The sequence below is a fragment of the Hetaerina americana genome, unplaced genomic scaffold (assembly GCF_022747635.1).
Source record: "Hetaerina americana unplaced genomic scaffold, ioHetAmer1.1.p SCAF_15, whole genome shotgun sequence".
Classification (NCBI taxonomy): domain Eukaryota; kingdom Metazoa; phylum Arthropoda; class Insecta; order Odonata; family Calopterygidae; genus Hetaerina; species Hetaerina americana.
Window position 1 is genome coordinate 7,646,361 of NW_027286625.1, and position 6,827 is coordinate 7,653,187.

A 6,827-nucleotide genomic window follows, 5' to 3' on the forward strand; every position below is an offset into this window, starting at 1 on the left:
CCTACATATATGGTTGGTACCCTAAACGCCCCCGCCACACGCCCTTGTTGTGAATTGCGGGGTATTTTGTGGATGTAGATATATTTGGCGTACACTTTTTCATTTAAATGTCTTTATTACTGATTTAAAATATTCTTCCGTGCTACTAAACACTTGAATTTCCATGCATGGTGGAGCGTAGCGGTATTGTTAGGGGCGCCATTCTTTGTTATTTTAATTCGAGAAAATTCGATAAGTTCGTAATAGGAATGTAAGACTACAGCACGGTTGTTCAACCATTATTTATGGATATCTTAATTTTTTTATTACCTTACATTACGAGATCGCCAATTGGGTGAGGGCAGAAATATTGATCTGTCATTGCCGCTATTCCTTCTCTTATTTAAATCTATTGGCCTGACGTAGCGATATGGGTATGGAGCATTCCTCGACACTTAAACGCCGTGGTCATGTAGCTTTTGTTCAAATCATTAGCTTATTTCAACGGTTCCATATATTCATTGCCAACTAACTCTACTTGCTAGATCAAGAAATTCCCAGAATCCTCATTAAGTCGTCTACATGGTGTTATTATAACAGGCCTGTTGGTCTAGGGGCATGATTCTCGCTTTGGGTGCGACAGGTCCCGGGTTCAAATCCAGGGCAGGCCCATTTTTTGCAACTATTAACAATTGATGTAACTTGCCTAATGTGGCATGACCCACAACTTGTACCCACAATAGACATGCACAGCACACGAGCAGACAAAGTCAGGCACCATGCGAAGCCTCACTACAGAAAATATTCAACATTCAATTTAATAGTAAACAAATACCGGACTTAAGAAAAATGTTCATTCTACTACTACCATTTTTTTAAATTAAAATAAATAAATAAATGAATAAATTATTACTCATGTAAAATTATGCAACAAGAGTTATATGTTTGCTTTTAAATATAGCCTCAATTACTTTTAATATGTGTACGCATACAAGAATATACATCGACATACACACATACAAAGATGCAAAATTACATATTCACACCCTAATATGCATGTACATACATGCACATAAATATTCCTACGTATGTTTATACACGTAATGATGATTCTATTTAATCCCTAGTTCATGTGAGCAGCAGCTGTTATTGTCACTAATTGTTTTCAGGAAACACAACATCTTAAGCCTATCCGTTCTACAGTCGATCTCTCTAATACTGAATAAATGATGTTGTCTTCCATAATTATTTGTGATGTTTAAAGTATGATGAACGTCTTTGAAAAACTGATCGATCTCAAATTTAACAAAGAGATTCATTCTAATAATTAATAATTTGTTTTTATTTAGGGGAACTCGCCCCAAAACTGTCAACAATTTTGTCACTGTGCTATCGTCGTCATAAAATTCGCTTCTCTACGTTGCAAAAAACGGGCCTGTCCGGGATTTGAACCCGGGACCTCTCGCACCCAAAGCGAGAATCATACCCCTAGACCAACAGGCCTATGTACGGCGGAGGACGTAATGAAGCTTTTCCCAATTTCTTGATACAGCAAGTAAAGTAGAGGAAGCTCTACCTGTACCTTTCTCTCAGAGAGCCTCTGTTTGTATTAATCTGCCTCGCCTTACACCGCCTTCAAGTAGATGGCGTGCTTCTCTCAAAAGATTTAGATCATATATCAGAGAAGTGTAATGAATGAAGGTGGGAAAAAATTTCAGAAAATGTAAAGCAATTAAGTTTAAGAATAAAAGAAAAAATAAAGCAAACTTACTATATATTATAAAATGCATGTAGATTGGACCGAGTTGTGAATTACAAAACAAGTCAAACTCATGGCTGATGCGCTGAGAGCACCCCTTTCATTTGGTACACTCATCAGAGGAATGTACATGTAGGCCTTAAAAAAGTTAGGTTTTATTAGGCTGGTTGTAGAAATACGTCAATGGGATAGATTTTTACTAAATTTGTATTTGCATTTGTATACTGGTTGATGGTAAATATATTTGCATGCATGTGGGTTGAAAAGGTTGAATATATACGTGTCTGTTAGTGTGGGTTTGCGTGAATGTGTTGGTTTTACGTGAGTTTATATTTTTTTACGGGTGGTGAACTAACTCCCCCCGAATTTCGCCCTTGTGGTGTCTTGCGAGGTATTATGTAGATGAATTAATTAAAGAATTCAATTAGGTTGAGAGAAACTTCGATAGGTTTGTTAAATGTTGCTGCTAAAAGCGACAAGAGTGCCAGGTATGCTGGAGGAATTAGAACGGAGCCTCTTTGATTATCGAAGAGAGTAGGAAAGGCTTAGCCTTTTAGAGAAGTACGGGACGCTTGAGTTTTCTTGCGACGCCGAGGAATTGTGATGGCACCAAATAATATCGGTTTATTAGACCATTGGGATAAAATAAGAGGGATAAACATCATTACAGACATCAAGTACTCGTTCTTCTCTCGCACGATACGCAATCATGATAAAGTCGAACCTAAGACATTGAAAAAATTAAACTAGCTTGAATACTAGAATTTGATGAAATGGTCAAAGGCATTAGGCATTGAATGATGTATATAGGCTTGTATGTGTACGAGTGTGTTTGTACGAGGGTTGCTATTTATATTTTGAGCCTTGACAAAAGTACTCGAGGCGCCATCTGACGTTTCCATCTGAAATGTTGACCCTTTTAGCGCTAGCTTTCTTCAGAACATTTTGTCGTTTGATCATAACTTGTATTGTTTACAGTGAAATTTTTTTTTCAGCGATAAAATGAAATTGACTCGTAAATACTTCCGTGCGATGATTTTTTACGACTTTCGACATGGATTATCGAGACAGGAAAGCATCGATCAACTTGCTTCCACTTTTGGCGATGAAGCTCCATCCTTTTCACTGTGAAACGCTGGTATAACGATGTCCATCATGGCCGCCGTTTGCTCAGCGACGAAAGTCGTGAAGGTCGTCCAAAATTAGTTGTTCTGCCAGAAAACATTAAATGATCCAGCATGTATGTATGTATGAACAAATAATTCTGCATGGATGACTGGTGCCATAACGCGCCCCAACATACGTCCTTACAGCAGATGTAGAGGTACGAAAAGACACTCATCCTTCTTTCGCATTTAATCCCGTCTAGATTTACTTTACTATTAATAACTATTTTCGACGAATCTAACTGATCTTTTCCTGGATTCAATTTATTTATTAGTACTTTCTTAGCAATTTTTTCCGTATATTCCGCACATCAATGGAAAATAGAATCTTCCCTTTACTTTGCCATTGCATTTACCATCGTAAGAAACCGAAGTTACCTTTCGAGTCACATCAAATGCGTTTTGTCGTCAAAATGTATATAAGAGTTTAAGGATCAAGGGGATCGGTAGCGTGGGGGACGCTGGCGTCAAGGAGTTCACGAAGCTCCGCCCCCCTGAGCGGAATCACACGGAGCGCGCGCGCGGGGACGAGGCGGGCGATTGGTCGAATGGGGATCGTCCACTCCACCCCCTACCGCGTCCCATTTCTCCCACTCTCGCCATTCTCTTTGCCTTCCCCAACTTCGTTTTCCCTCATCGGACTCGGCTTTTCTTCTCCCCTGTCTAACTCTCCTGTTTTTTCCTGCTTCTCTCTTATCTTTTTCACTTTTCCCCTTACCTTGACGATTGTCAACCAAACCATCCCTCAGTTCCAGGCAATTGCCAGCCGATTCTGTCTCAAATTAGTTTATAAACCCTAAGCGTTAATTTATACGTGTTTCAAGGCTAATTTGAGGTCTTAGAATGTTATGGTTCATGATTTTAGACGAAAGTGTATGTTTTGAAATTCTTTTCTCCTTTAATTAAGCGAACACCGATGACTGACTATCATCTACATCGACACAATACCCCGCAAGCCGTCGCAAGGACGATCAAAATTATTCATTTTAGTGCAACTGAGAATTTGTTCATGAAATATAGGAAAATGATCACGTTCGCAAATAGAGTGCCATTTAAATCAAAAACAAATTATGAGGAAATAAAACACCACTGCAGTCTAAAGTGGTATTTTCGACGAGGAAATACCAATTATTCTTGGGTTATAAATGGACAAAGACTGATAGCTGTAACGTACCTGAGCTTCGTCTGACATGGCACAACCCGGTAGCAAACACTGCATTATAGTCTTCTTCAATTCCTTATATTTTCAACATCCCCCTCACTCCGTCCAAGATATCTATCCCTTTTCTCCCCCTATCTTCCCTGCTTCATAATGATCCCCACTAGCACAGTATCCAACATCCCATCACCAATCAAAACGCTCTGCATCCATCTTTCCTCCATCCTTTGGATTTTTCCCAACAATCCTTCCTCCTCTTCGTTTGTTTTCCATTCCATCCATTTTACTTTTTCCATTCTCTGGACACCCATGAATGAGGTACCGGGTACCATTATCAAAGCCTTGACAAACGTTCATTCAAGATAGTCTAGCTATTCAAAGGTAGGTTTTGGATGGTCCCTAGTGAATATTTACTTCTGATTACATCAAGGGATCTCTATTTCTAGGCCCCAAATTATTTTTCCTTGATTTCTTGGTGACCTTTGCCCATCGTCATTGTGTCACAAAAGCCAACTCTCTTCCTTCCCGTTACCTCCCTACCAAACGTTCCCCCTTCAATATCACGACCTATTACGACTCCTTTCAATATTCTCTCTATCCGCTTGCTTTGCCTTTTTTCGGATTTCTTCCAGTAAATCCTTCTCTCCGATCACCCTATTTAAAACCTCAGCGTTTGTCCTCCTCTCTGTCCAACTTATATACTTCAATCTCCACCTCACCCGCATCTCAAAAATCTTCAATTAGCCCTCATTCTCTTGTCTCGAAGACTAGATCTCACATCCATAAATCAACACGTTCCATATTTAAATCTTTACTTCACAAAAGGTCGTCCGGAGTCATGGTCGGTTAAATAAAAGTAATATAACAATTCACCGCGAGATTTACATTTAACATTAAGAGACGGTTTCTTGAGAAGCGTCCACTCATCGAACGCTAAGTACAGAAATTTCACTTGAAATTTCCGCTCGGTTCGTCTTTCGTGACACTGTCGGCACAGAGAGATTAACAATAACTGACGGCATGCCGCTTCCACAGCTTGGAGAGCACTGAGACTAGTTTTGCGGCAAAGCTTAGTGTCCTCCCCACCTACTCCAAGTAATTGGATCCCACTCCGACCAATAGGAGCGGCGCGGGAAATGCAATTGCATTACTTTTGGAAAACACCCTGTATATTCCATATCGCCTAACGTAGCTGAGGAAACGATGGAATTTTTTCCCGTATTCCACCGGATTATATGGGTTTTGGATGGACACAAACTGAACGTGCCGACATTTCTTAGCCTGAGAAGACAACCTGACATCCAACACCCTTCTTCAATTCCGCACACATTCTACTTTCCTTCAGTCTGTCTATTTTTCCTCCTCCTACCTCGCCGGCTTAATTTTCTCCCCTCTATGACTGTCTTTATTATTCCATCGCCAATCAAAATTCTCTGCAGCCACCTTCTCTATCTCCTTTGAATGTCTAGCAACCCCTTCTCCCCACCTCCATGCACATTACTTCGTTCGTTTTCTTTTCCGTCCATTTAACCCTTTCAATTCTTCCCCATACCTACATGTGCCATCATGACAAGTCCCCAATCTACTCTTGCCACCTTGCTTCAATAACCAAGTTTCAGAGCCATACAAACCACGCTCTCATTACCAAGTAGAGATCTCTATCTGCTCCCTTCCTCGCCGAAACTAGGATATGACACTGTTTGAAAACCGCGAAAAACTAAGCAACTGGTCGAGGTGGGGTGGCCATTTATGAGTGTCTCTCGACGGTGCTGGTTGAGGAAGAGTCAACCAATTCTCCACCCGCACCGAACTCATCATCATCATCCCTCGCCACCGGTTTGTCCCTACCAACCCCGGAAAGGGAGGGGGGTGAAGGGGTGGAGAGAGAAGCCCTCGGGCACAGCGAGGATGCTTCTGCCCCTTTCTCCCTTTGACGACAGCAAAAATCCCCATCCCACCCCTCCTGCCCTTCCTTTATCATTGCTCTCGCACCATCGAATCCCCTCCACCCCCCCACTCTCCTCACTCCATACCAACTCGTAATTCGCCCTCTTTCCGACGTCACCCCCATCCAACCTCCCCACCCTCGCCTCTTAAATCCTCCCCACCCCGCGTACAAATGCACACAGAGCCCTACACTAGAACCCTCCCACTCCACTACCATAGCCTCCCCCCCCAATCCCCCGCTACATCCCCATCCCGCACCACTTCCCGAAACTCTTCATTCGGCAGACTCCCTCCCTCCCTTCTCTCCGAGGGCGACGCCCCCACCAACATCTATTCCTCCCCCACCCCCAGAGAGAGTACCCTACCCAGTGTTTAAATGGATTGCACGGCCGCCCCTCGCTTTCAGTCCGCCGGCGGTCACCCCAGCCGTTCGCTCCGTACCCTCCCTCCGTTATCGGCACCCTCCCCTGGCCCCGTCGACGCCGACGCGATAGAGAGACCCTAACGGCCGGAAGGTCCCGCGCGTCTCGCTCAACCTTTGCCTTCGCTCCGAGATCGCCTCCTCTGCGGGAAGAAATAAGTCCTCAGGACTCCGTGCATCATCGAAAGTGAGATCGTGCGCCTCCTTCCCGTCGCCGGTATCGGATATTCGGATCCCGGAGTGTTGTTTTCAGCCTCGTGTGTCTCGTTTCCCGAGGAGAGAGACCCGTGCCTCGGCCGCAGCCGCCGGCAGAGGACCGCGGAAGACCTTGATTGGAGAAAAGGAGGTGAGTTATCTAGGGGATTACCGGGAGGGTTGCAACAGTTTTTGATTTTT

The 6,827-nt window shown here is 43.1% G+C and overlaps 1 non-coding gene across 1 annotated transcript; it reads right to left on the reverse strand.

Moving 5' to 3' along the window:
• Positions 1-1,410: 1,410 nt before the first annotated feature.
• On the reverse strand, positions 1,411-1,482 carry TRNAP-UGG (transfer RNA proline (anticodon UGG)). Its single transcript has one exon. It is a non-coding gene; the product is annotated as a tRNA-Pro (tRNA).
• Positions 1,483-6,827: the final 5,345 nt, after the last annotated feature.